Source organism: Malania oleifera, chromosome 12, assembly GCF_029873635.1.
Source record: "Malania oleifera isolate guangnan ecotype guangnan chromosome 12, ASM2987363v1, whole genome shotgun sequence".
Classification (NCBI taxonomy): domain Eukaryota; kingdom Viridiplantae; phylum Streptophyta; class Magnoliopsida; order Santalales; family Ximeniaceae; genus Malania; species Malania oleifera.
Window position 1 is genome coordinate 18,099,246 of NC_080428.1, and position 13,674 is coordinate 18,112,919.

Genomic DNA, 13,674 nt, shown 5'->3' on the forward strand with positions numbered 1-13,674 from the left:
GAAAAAGAGAAAGTTTTATTTTGAAGTAAAATTGCCTTAAACCAAGCATCACGATAATCCCAATAATTGAAATGGCTGGGATCACAGTCTTGAGAAAATTTCCTTGTCTTTAGAGGGTTTCCCCATTCATATGGAGAAATTACTTTGTTAATTTCTAATTTTGAACAAGCGATTTTTGCCGGGTCATTTCTATCAACTTGCTCAAAGATATCTATAAATCTAGTATCAACAAGGATAAATTCATAAAATAATTGGGTTTTATTAGGATCTTCATAGACTCTATGAAATTTGTCATTAAAATATTTTTCCGCCAATTTCTTTGCATCTAAGTTTGACTCAAAAAAAGGTTCTTCATCAGCAAAGAAATTTTGAAAGTATTGTTTATTTATGTAGAGAAAGGTTTTAGTGGAAGATTTTGTAAATAGAACATTTGCATTGGAGATCTCAGAAGGGAATTTTGTCGATGGAGAGCTTGGCCTCAAGGACGAAGCCCTGGGAGAATTTGCCAATTTTGCTTCAAAAGATTCGTTTGGGGAAATCAAATTGGAAGATATTGCCGGGAAATTTCTTTTTGGAGGAGAGAATCTATTTAAAAGGGGAATTGTCATTACATTCTCCTTCTTAGGGGAAGAATTTGCTTTAGGGATATTAAAAGGGGAAAGATTGTCAGAATTTGCCTTTTTTGAAGGAGAATCTAAAAAATTTGCCTAAGAAGGAGATCCACTGGATGCCCCTAATATTGTATATTTGGATTTATTGACCTTTGGTGGCAAAGGCTCATTCATCTTGATCCTTACAAAAGTTCATGAATTAGAAAATCGAGAAGATAATTTGTTTCTCCTTTAATAGGTTCAATATTAAAGTAAAAAATAGATAGAAGGGTTTGTGATCTTACAAATGTTTGTTTGTGGGCTAAATTATTTACATCTTTTTCCAAAACATATTTTGCTGATTGAAAATCTACTCTTAGTAAGAATTTCTGGTTGAGTAGATCATCTTGAAATTTTGAGACACGGAGAACAATGATAAGATTTCTTTTTTAATAGTAGAATATCTCTAGTGGGTATCATTCCACCCCCCATAATGAAATCTAATTAATTGTTCTTTGCCTTCTTTGAATTGTTTTAAAATGCTTCCATATCCAAGGTCAGAAGCATCAATTTCAACAATTTTAAAGCATTTGGATCTAAAATTGCCATACAAGGTATTTTCTTAACATTGACTTTAATCTTTCTTACCACCTCCGTGTCATCTTGATTCCAGGGTGGAGGTTTTTTCTTTAACCTGTCATACAAAACTTTGCAACATTTTCTAAGATTTTGGTAAAAATCAAAGATGTAATTTAGATAGCCTAAAAATCTTTGTAATTGCTTTTTGTCTTTGATTTCATCTGGAAATTTGTTTGTAAAATCAATACTTCTATGAATTGGAATTATTGTACCATTTTCAATGTTGTGCTCGAGAAATCTAATCTTAGTTTGAAAAAGAATTGTTTTTTTTTTTGCCAAAACAACGAGACCATTAGTCTTAACAATATTAGTAAAATTTTTAAGATATTTGAAATGTTGATCTATATTATCGAAAAATATAAGAACATCATCTATATAGACGATGATGAATTGTGAGTATGGATTGAATATGTCATTCATTATACTTTGAAATTCACTTGGAGCATTTTTTAATCTAAATGGCATAACATTTCATTCATATTACCCAAATGGTACAGTGAAGGCAGTTTTATACCTATCTTTTTCAGCAATTTGAATTTGCCAAAATCCTGATTTTATATCAAATTTTGAGAATATTTTTACGTTTAAGTTCTTTTGATAAGGTCAGATTTATTGGGTATTGGATATCTAATCCATTTTAAGGTTTTGTTTAAGGGTTTATGTTGGCCTTACAAGGCTTAATATCTCTTAATATCCTGTTTTGATGCTAACAAACAAGTAGAACTTGACATGCTTTGTTTAAGTGATGTATTTTCAAGACTTAACGATGAATGCAAGGTTAAAGAATTCATGAAAGCTTATACTTCAAATAAGGATGATTATATTAAGCTTGAGGCATGGATTCAAACTTGAAGATCATGAGAACATTGATATTAAAGAAAAAGCTTCAAGAATAAAAGTTCAAGTGATCAACATGGAAAGCTCAAAGATCAATGAAGCTCAAAGTCTGATTTAGTGATGAAAGATCAAGAGAGATAAAGAATTGAAAGCTCACATCAAATTCAGGATCATAAAAGCTCAGCAATAAAGAGAACTCAAAGCAAAGAAGAATCAAATGAGTATTTAGGAAAAGCTTTGTAAGTACTTCAAATATGATTCAAGTATGCTTTTTCATTTTGAAGCTTAGTAGGCAAAGAGACTTAGAAACCTTAGTTTAAGTCTTGGAACATATTTTTCAAAGTTAAACAAGTTAATAATCCAAGATAAATTAAGCAATGAAGAGAGAGATAAAAAAATGTTTTAAACTAAGAAAAACTAGTTGACAGGCGACTGACTGCCATTGGACAGTCATCTCTCATATTAAAGAGTTTTTATTAAGTAGACAGAAACATGACAGACGACTGTCAAGTACTTGATAGACGACTGTCAGTGACAACTGAGACAACTGGGTGTGTTTTGTCAGTCATCTGGAACCCTTCTATTTGTTTTAAAAAAATTGGTTGTTCAGTGACAGACGCTTGTCTCCCTTATGGCAGACGATTGCTACCTTACTGTTTGTGAAATATATACTTGAAATGCATGGACAGACAACTGCCAGAGACCACACAATCGTTTGGCTCGCAGTAGATTTTAAAATACTTAACAGATATATTTTTGAAATTTCAATTACTTGAAGCCCATATTAATATAAAACTGCAACCCTACTCCAAGTAAACTTGGGGAACAAGCTAGATACCTTTCTACATCTATAAATACCCTCAAGTTACATTGATTTGAATACCAAGAATTCAATTCAACAATCAAATTCTCTCGCAAGCATTCTGAATTTCTAAAATCTTTTTGTTGCTTACAACTTCCACGAAGTCTACTAAAATATTGCTGATTATCTCACTGATATTGTGCTTCAACTATAAATTCTTTTATTCATTGAAAGAATCATAGCGGTGAAAAATTCCTAGAGCTTCAATCTGAATTTCGTATTGTGAATTTTATTGAAGTATGTAGTTTTTATCTGTACTAATCAGCTCTTTGAGGAGCAATTCTTTGTACATCTATTTGATTTGTATTTTGTAGATTGACGATTCCAATGATTGTTTAGATCGTTGGCTAAGTAAGGAGATATTGCTTAGAGAGGCGGGCTCTAGCCTAATTAAGGAGTGACCGAACGAGGATACATCGTTTGGAAATGGCAGGCACAAAGGAGTGCTGTAAATCGGTGTTGTTCCGCCCAGTGAAGGAACTACGATAGTGAATCCTTTGGTGGTTTGCCAAGGGTGAGGACGTAGGCTGTGTTAAAGCCGAACCTCGTAAAACCTTGTGTTTCTTTCTTTTTCTTCCTTTACTCTTTATTTTTCAGCAAAGTTTATAAATTGCGTGGATAAAACTCTGAATTCTAAGTATTTGGTTGTTAAACGGGAAGATAATTTGTTTTGGTTTTATCAGTATTGATTGCGGAAAATTTGTTTTGGTTTTATCAGTATTGATTGCGGAAACCGAAAGGGACTATGTTGGTTGATCATCCTTAACTTATTAAACTGAAAGTTTATTTAAAAGTTGAACATTGGGAAGAAGTGTGTTTGTGAATTTTGACACAGGGCTTATGCATATTTAGCAAGCATTACATATTGCTACAAGGATATTGTTACAAGAATCAAGTGATTGGTTATTTTGTTTGAATGTTGTGCTTGATTGATTGGTTTGGTTGAATAATTGATTACTTGTTTAGTTAAGCAACAGTGTTGTGGATTAAAAGAACTAAGTTCTTGTGTGGTTGATAAATTAAATAAACAAGTCAAGAATTGGTTAAGAGAGATAAAACGGAAGTGTCCAAAGGAATTAAAAGAAATTTTTATAATTCAATTCACCCCCCCCCCCTTCTTGGGACTACACCTTGCGTTTTCAATTTATAATTTATTACTAATCTTGGAGCACCTCTTTCAATTTCGGAGGCTTTTTGGACATAAAATGCCGCACAACTCCAGGGTGACTTAGACTTTCTGATTAGATTTTTGTCCAATAAATCTTGTATTTATTTTTTGCAATATTCTAAAACTTTTGTTGACATTTGGATTGGCCTAGCCTTGGTAGGAATATTTTTATCAGTCTTTTTCATAGGGCAATTCTACTATGTGTTTTTTCCTTTTCCATAAAGCGTTTGGTAATTCTAAGCATATTTCTTGTTTATTTGATCTTGTAAATTATAAATTTGTTCTTTAACTTTTTCGTTTTCAAGGCCCTTTTTCGTCTTTTCATATTGTAATTCTTCTTTTAAGAAATTAAGCTAGGTATTTTTCTCTTGTATTATTTAATTTATTTTTTTTCATTTTCTATGGATTTTTCCTTTAAGAGATTTAATTGCCTTTCTATGGGTGGAAGGTAAAATTTGAATAATATCTTTTTGTTGACATAATTTGTTAAGATTCCTTCATTATTTAATTTGGAAAGGGGTAAGAAGATAAAGAAATGGTAAGCCAAGGATTACTGGGTGAGTAATTGTTTTTACTAGAATAAAGATTGTTTTAAAACAAACTCCCTGATTGCAGACCCTTGCTAAAGGGACTTTGTAATCTATTTGAAGTTTTTGTTTATTTGTCCCGTATAAAGTTTATGTTGCTTTTTAGAAATATTTAATGGGAATTAATCCTTCCTTAGTATAATTGAGGTCAGCCCTTGTATCAAATTTCTTTGAGAAATTTGATTTTATATGGATCTCAATTTCACAAAACCATTTTTGAATGGTAACTTTATTTATCAAATTTATGAAGGAATTTTGCTCATTATTAGAATTAAGGTTGCTGGATTCATTTTTCGAGTTATCCTCTGAATCCATTTCAGAGAGACTATGTTGTTTTTCTTAGTTTTCATAAATTTGTTCTTGTAAATCTTGGGTTATTTGTTTAAAGATCTTAATCTCTTCTTTTGATTGAATTATTTCCTTTTGCAAATCTTGAACTAAAGTTTTTCTTTGGTTTTGATTTGAATTTTCCCATAACTTCTTCTTCAAAGCTTTAGGATTCTTCGGTAAAGTAATTGGTCTTTCAGATTTTCGATTTTTTTGGAACTTTCAGGTTTGTCAAAAATTACTTCTTATTCTCTTAATTGTTTTAGTTTTTTAAGATAGATTCTTTTTTGAATTGGATCTTCAATTTTGTCTATCATTTCAAGGAATAATTTGTAATCTTCTTTATCAAGGACAATAATTTGTTTTTTGCAAAAATATAATTCTTTGCCACTGCATTTAGACTCTCCTGAAGAGGATTGATGGGATGAATCTAAATTTATTGCTAAGAGTTCTCCTTTTGAAGTTTTCGAAGAAGGGTCAGAGGAAGATTTGGAGATTGTCTAGAAGATTAAAGATTTTATTTCTGGTTTCTTCTTCCATTTCTATGTTGTTTATTTTTTGTTTAAGTTTACATTTGTTGGCGTAATAATCTTTACTTCCACAAATGTAACATCTTCCCTTCTCTGTGGTAGTATGATTTTTTGTGGCTTTCTTTCTTCTCGATTTCATTTATTTTTTGGGGCTCTTGTCCCATTCTTCTTTCCTTTTGTAATTTTTATATTTTCTATAAATTCTTGGTTTGAAGACTTAATTTGTTGTCTTTTTGCTTTCTTTTTACTCTTTGTTGGTATTCTATCAAATCCAAATTGTTCACACCAATTGCCTGATTCTTTTGTTAATTTTTGTTTTTTTTAATTGTTTTTTTCAATCTTAAATCACTACAAAGCTTGATTCCTGTCATATTAATGACAAAATTTATTTCTCCATAAGTCCAATCTCCTAGATCAATTTGTTGATAAGTATCACAATCCTTGTATTTTGTCATATTTTTCCTAACCTTTTGTGCAAATGAAGTTGGTAATCAATTTATGAATTTATCTTTCCAATATTTTGAATTACAATATGTTTTCATAAATATTCTTGTTAGAAATGTATTTGTATACCATTTGAAATGTGATAATTCTTTACATCTACTATTTTGTAGGAGTTCGATTTGCCTTTCTTCATTGAAAGGAAGTCCTCTTGTAAAATGGTGAATAATTGTAAAGCAAAGGGTCCCTACCCCATCACCTTGGGCTTGTACTCTTTCATCAAAAATTGGATTGCCATTTGAGTCTAATTTTAAGGAGTTTATTATTTCTTCTTGTTGTCTTTTAAAAAGATTATTTTCCCACCAATGACATAATTATCCTTCAAATCCCATAACAAGTGCCCTCACAACATCTGCAATTGTATGTTTTTGTTTTAACACATAAATTTGCCCTACTATAAATATTTGTCTACATAATGTTAAAATTTGATATTTTGATAATCCATCAATATTCCAGTTATAAACAGCATTGCCAGAATAAGCTCGGTAAGGTATTGATGTAATGACCTAGAAATTTTTTTTTAACTATTTGAAATAATAAGGAAGATAAAAGGGAAGGAAGAATAAGTTTGAAAAAGGGGGGTAGCAAGCATTCATCGACGAACAAACTGGTCTCGTCAACGAGTGTTCTTCTTAGCTCGTCAATGAGGGTACGTGTCTCGTCGACGAGGAAATACCGAGAGGAGGGTTTTCACGACTGAAATTCGTCGACGAGTTCACTTTTTCGTCACCGAATTGTGTACTAGGACTCGTCGACGAGTCCACGTGTCTTATCAACGAATCCCTGCTTATAAATAGTGAGATCTTTCATTTCTGCGTGAAATTTTATGTATGTTCTCTCTCTCTCTCACTAGAAATTCAGCCCTACCACCATCTCTCTTCTATTCCGGGCCGAATTTAGCTCGGTTCGACAATCGGAAGCTACCACGAGACTCCTAAGAAGATTCTTTGCAACATAGGCAGAGTGGATCTTTGATTTGAGAAGTTTGGGAAACATCCTAAAACCAAGGTAAGTAAATTAATTTAAGGTATTAACATTATTTTGAGGAATTTGGAGCCTAGAAAGTATTATAAAGATGTTTTATTAAGATTTGTGGAATTTGGAATTTTTGGATTATAAGGTCTCGTTTTATTGATTTTGGGTCAAATTTTGAGGAGCAGGTAAGGGGAAATATTTTATAATAGATTTTCAATAATTCTAAATGACTAGTTTCGAGTATGAATTTCTATATATATATACAGGCATAATTTTCTAAACCTTGCTAGTATTGAAAATGCTGTTTTTGGATAAATAAATTATATTGGGAAAAATCATGTGGTTGAAACCATTTTTGATAATTAAATGGTTGTGAATAATGTGGAATGAAGAATTTTTTAGGGTATGAATACCGTTTGATTGTGAATTCTAGCTGATTGAAAATACTGATGTTGTTATATTATGGTAAAATTGTGGATGTGTTGAATGATTGATTACTGTTGATTTGGGTTGTGGTTCATGTAAATTACAATATAGCAGCATTGACAGTGGTATGAGAAGGTCGTTTTATCATACTTGGTATAACCGTCATATAACGTTGGCAGTGGTATGAGGAGGTCGTTATATGGACGTTTATATTGGGAGGTAAACATTGGCAGTGGTATGAGGAGGTTGTTTACCTATTTACCATGAACGGAGTGTTGTTTTGTGTCCTGTGTGGACATTTGCTGTAGTTTAATTAGTCCTGTTTGGACATTTATGTTGTGATTTGATTAGTCCTGTGTGGACATTTATGCTGTGGTTTGATTAGTCCTATGTGGACCAGTCTTGTGTGGACATTTATGCTGTGATTTGTTAGGGTCTTGTGTGGACGATTACATGATATATGGATGTAAACCTTGTGTGGGTGAAATTGGAAACTGTATGAATATTCTAAGTGGACTGATTGTGATATGGGTATATGTGTGACTTTAATTAATGAAGTATTTATGGTAAAGTAGATTACTTCACCCGAGGGCTTGCTGAGAAAGACGAGTACTCTGGTAATTAATTGTTGGTACCATAGTAAAGGGAAGCCACTTGTATGGGCGGGTAATCTTCCCTATTCTTGGTGACTTGACCTAGATATATAACCTGAGGGCTTACTGAGAAAGGTGGGTGCCCTAGTGTTAGCACTAGAGCAAAGGGAAACTACTTGTATGAGCGGGTAGATTTTTCCATTCTCGGGGACTTATTAGAAAAATATTGAGGATTGTGGGAATGTGATTGGTTGGCAAAGACGTTGACTTTGTGTGATTATGAGCTCCGGACCCCACGTGGAAGGTCCGGGGCGTTACAATTGACTCCTCATATTATAGATTTGGAGCACTTGGTTTGGGATAAAATGGCTCAACTTGGGGTATTGGAGTAGCCATATTATCATTTAATCTATATGTATAAGCAATATGATTGATTGTTAAATTCTTAAAGTTTTCTTCTATTTCAGTAATATTGTAAAAAATTTCTTCTTTAGAATTATCATTTTGTCCTATTTCTGGATCGGAGTCCTCAGAAGTTAGATTGCTAATTTGGTCATCTTAAGCTTGAATTCCCTTTGAAGTGGACAAAATGTCTTTAAGTTTTTCATTACTTATTTTTAAAATCTCATCATCCTTATCAAAGCATGCTTTTAGGTAAGTTGGTTCAGGCCATTTGTATCCACCTATTTTGTTTATTGTTGTTGGCTTTTGTGTTTCTTTTGGCTTAAATATTGGATACGTGTGTACTTTTGTAGTTTGGGGAAGAATTGTTTCCATCTTATCAATATTTTATTTTATTCTATCTATTTGTTCACCTATAGTTGTAAGGTATTCATTTGTAAAATTATTTTGTTTAATTGTTGTGTCACACTGACTTTGGGTTGCAGGTTGGTGAGGATTTTCTATTTTTGCTTTGGCAAATGTTCATACTTCTACCTCATTTTTTGTTGTGTTGAAATTGAATTTTGCCTTTTGGAGGATGATTTCCTACAAATGTATTTGTTGCTGTTCTATAAATCCTTCCTTTTCTATCAATTAGGTCACAATTTTTCTTTATATTGCAAAACCAATCAAAGAAATATATATTTCTTCCTTGTTTCTCCATTTCACTTATCCACCTTTGCTTATATTCATCAATCTTTTCTTCTGAGAATTTTCAAAAAAATGTTCTCTTCAGCCTTTCTTTTTTTTTTGAAAATAATTCTTTGTTTAATTTTGCCTTATTTATTTGGAATGGTTTTGTTTTGTTTTTAACATTAATTTCAGATACGCTAGATTAAGTTGGGTGGAAACTATTTTGTTTTCATTTATTATCTTTATAAATTGGTTGACCAATTTGGTCTTCTATTTTTATTCCTTAAAGTTTTTCTAGAATATTAATTTTTGCTGAAAATGGCCTAGACTCTTCAAATTCTGAAGTATTTTTCCTATATAGGACAAAAACTAAAAGAAATTGATGTTAAATTTAAAGGCAAATTTTATACAACCAATCTTCTATCCAAAAAAATCCTTAAGAGGGTTCCCATGGGCATAGCGCGGTGGAAAGACATCAACAAGTAAGAAGGAGCATTGGGGGTTCAATTCCAAGTAGATACACTCACGAAGCCAGCGGTACTTGTGGATGGTGAGAGTTTACTATGTGAGCCAGCGAGGACCGTGGATGATGAGAATTCGCTCTGTGAACTAGCGGGGACTGTGGATGGTGAGAGTTCTTTGTGAGCCAGTGGGGACTGTGGATGGTAATGGAGATGTGTCCTGGGGGTCGGGTTAACCGAACGTCCAACTGATGCATAGAATGTTGACCTTATAGGTCACGCTCGGTTTTGATTACGACAAATACTCATTATATCTAATGAGTATTTGAGGTTTTGTGCAGGAACTAAAATTGTCAAGATTGAGATGAGCACAAAACAAGTAAAGATTGAAGACCATTGTATTGTAATATATATAGTTCATTCATGTAATTGGTCTATAATAGTAAATATGGATTGGTTTGTAATAAACTCACACATGTCACATGCATGATCTAATAGGTAAGCTTAAACAAACCATAAACTAAAAGTGACCTCAGGGTTTACCCTTCGGTCGATTGAAGGACCCAAAAATGACCTTAGGACACACACCATTGCACCTATGAATGTTAGACACTTGAATAGGGTTTGTGTGATTCAAAATAGGACCGAAATGCACACTTTGTGCACTTTCGGTCGACCGACCTTGGCAGTTCATTCTGCCTCGGTCGACCGACCTTCGTAGTTCATTCTTCCTTGATCGACCGAAACAGGCCTGGGTCAACAATTGACCAAGGTGTTGGTCGACCGAACCAGTGTAGTTCAAATCCCCCAGTCAACCGAAACCTCCTCAAGTCAACAAATTGACCATCTGGTCGACCGAGACAAAAATGAATACCAACTACCTGGTCGACCAAGGGTTCTCGGGAGAAATCTCAACTGTTTGGTCGACCGAACCATTCCGTTCAAATTGGTCTAGTCGACCGAACCTCAGTAAAATGGAAAATCGCCATTTGGACATGCACTTTTGGTCGACCGAGTCTTCAGGTCAAAAGTGTCTTGGTAGACCGAACCATATGAACTTCGGTCGACCGAAATGGTTCTAGTTGATCGGACCTCTCGGGTTGTCCTGATTTTTATCACGGTTAAACATTTTTAAACAGGGTTAATCAGGGTTAAAATGATCTTAAACAATATTAATAATACCCTACATGTCCTAAAAGCTATAATTCTTCCAATGTCTATATATAGCCCATCATTTGCTAAGATTAGTAAGAGATTAGCAGATTTGATTAGGGAGAATTCTTTGAAAATCTAAAAACCAATAATACTCATTTTTTAGCCTTCTACACTTATACTTACCTTCTCATACTGATTAAACCCTCTGTAAGTTGATTGAGTGTTAGTTTAAATAGGTTTTCTCTCCCACTCTTGATTGATTGATTCGATTTTTTGAGAGTTAAACCTAAGTGTTCTTAGGAGACTTTTGCTAATAAGCCTATCCTAAGAAGACTTGCTTAAGCTTCTGAGTATTGCACGTGTGTTGCAATATCTTAGAAAACTTGTATTTGTCTTTGGGTTGCAAAATCATTTTTAAAACACTTCCAAATATCTTGTGGGATTTATTTTGATATAACTTTGAAATATATTTGTTTATGTGATAGTAATCTTTGTTGCAATATCCATTCACTCATATACTATTTGTTGAATACAAAGATTACACATCTTTTGCAAACCAAGCATATATATTATTTGATATTTACATGCTTGAGACATCTTACTGATTGAAATATTTGAGACTTGATATCTTTGTGTGAGCTTATTGATTGAATATCTTGAGATACAAAGATTGCCTGTTGACACTCTCACGTATGCATTACACTGATAGAAAATATATTTGAGAGCTGAAACATTAGACCACACAGAACTTACATATTAAATCATATTGTAGTGTATGTACTTGCGCGTATTTGAGTACATATCTACTTTACACGAAAGCACAATCACTGTACCGATATCATTTGATTGCAAAATCTGTTGTATTTCCAAGCACGGGCCTGAAGAGGGAGACTAGCCCTGAAATAGTCCCGGATTGACTTAGACCCGATTAGGAAAGTTAGGTGCGTCATCCTGTTAAGGCGTGTAGGTTGAGGTCAGTCCTGCTAATTGACCTGGTTAAGGTTGAGGTCAGCCCTGTACTACTTGACCTGGTTGTAATTGGTGCCGCTCCACCCTTAAGTGAGCTATTAGTGGAATCCTCGGGCTTGCGAGCTAGAGGTGGGGACGTAGGCACAGTTGGCTGAACCCCGATAACATATCGTGTGTCTGTTCATATTTCCGCACTTCATATTTACCGCACGTGTATGTTATTATGTGAATGATGAGCTTGTTTTAAATTTCTGTATAGTATATTTATCGGCGTATTTGGATCTGAATAAAAATACCCTAGGTTGTAATATTCAGCTAACATCTAGTTTAACTTAGGAGAAAAGTTTAAAATTTTCAATTCACCCCCTTCTTGGAAATACACCAATTCTAACACAGAAGCCATGTCCGCATTTCGGACTTTACCCTGATAAGCGAGACTTAGGGGCGGAGGACGCTGATCCGTAAGTTTGGTACCGCACCAGGGGGTCCAAAGGGCTTATTGGTGGCTGGAGTTCCTATGTAATAAAAAAAAATCCTTAAGAGGCTAAGACAAATTAGGATATAATAATCTTCATATTGGATGTGTACAAATTAGAATAAAACCATTATCAAAATTATGACTTAATAATTCTCTCCTTGTCTATCTTAGAGATGATAGAATATCATAATACAAAGAATCAATTTTAGGTATGGTAGAAACTTCCCTTACTAATGGGTCAATTTATTTCAAATGTTACTCAAATTTTACAATTAGTCTAAAGGCCGATGATTTAAAAGAAAAATGTTTAATTTTAGATATTCAAACCCATAACTACCAACTTAAACACGGAACAACACCATATAATTTATAAAATACACTATAGAGTCCTTACATCTGGAATCACTCCTCTTTTTTACCCTCAAGATGTGCCTCCAGGACAAACAATTTGTTTTGAAGCAATGTGACACACAAATTTATTAGTTCCCAAAATTCTAAAATGGAACGAAATTAATCTTCAAGGAGAATGGACTAAACCTAAGGTAAGCAAACCAAAAATTCAAACTGTATCAAATAGAAATTTTGAAGGATTTCATTGCATATGACTGAGGAGATGTAGGATTGGATTTAGCAGGAATGACATAATTTCAAATGATGAGTCAAATGAGGAATATCAAACAGCGAGATAAAGTCTCCTCTCTATGCAAAGTTCTAAAGAAATTCTAAAGTTAAAATTATTTTATTAAATTTCTTATATGTTCATAATCTATGATATTATAATTGTAGGATGATTTGTGAAATTGATATCATTTAAAAAAAATAAAATTAAGTTGTAGGTAAAAACACCATCTATCTTCTCTTAATTAAAATTAGTGATAATTGGATAGAAGACACTCATCAACTTTTTCTAAAGCTTTCAAAAATTTAACCAATATTCCCTCAAGGTTTAATATATATAAAAAAAAAACAAAACTCTCTTGAGATTTTGACAGAAAATATCAGTTAGAGAGAATAATATAAGTGTCCTCAAATTCATATGTCAAATAAAATTTGAAAACTTTTTGAACTTAGAAGAAAGTTTCATTTTTGTTAAAGCATTTTAGGAAAAGTTTGTGAAACAAATAAAATTTTGGAGAAAGTTTGTGTGTTTTTTTTTTTCCTTAAGATCTTAGAATGGTTAATGTGTTTGGTCCTAAGTCATTTGATTGAAAGCTCTATTCATCACCAAAAAAAAAAAAAAAAAAAAATTTGAAGAAAAATTTACAAGTGATGGGATATCAAATGATTTGTTAAAATTTATCAAGTAAAAAGGTGAAGCTTCATTTAATTGTGAAAAATTATTTTTATTTTTCTTTTTTTAGCTTTTCAAAGGATTATAAAAAATTTAACTTATTATTATTTTTTAATTCTTTTCAAAATTTGTATTTAAAAATAAAAAATAAAGATTTTGTTTAATTATATAAAGTAAAATTAAATTTAAAAATTAAATAATTTTTAAAAAT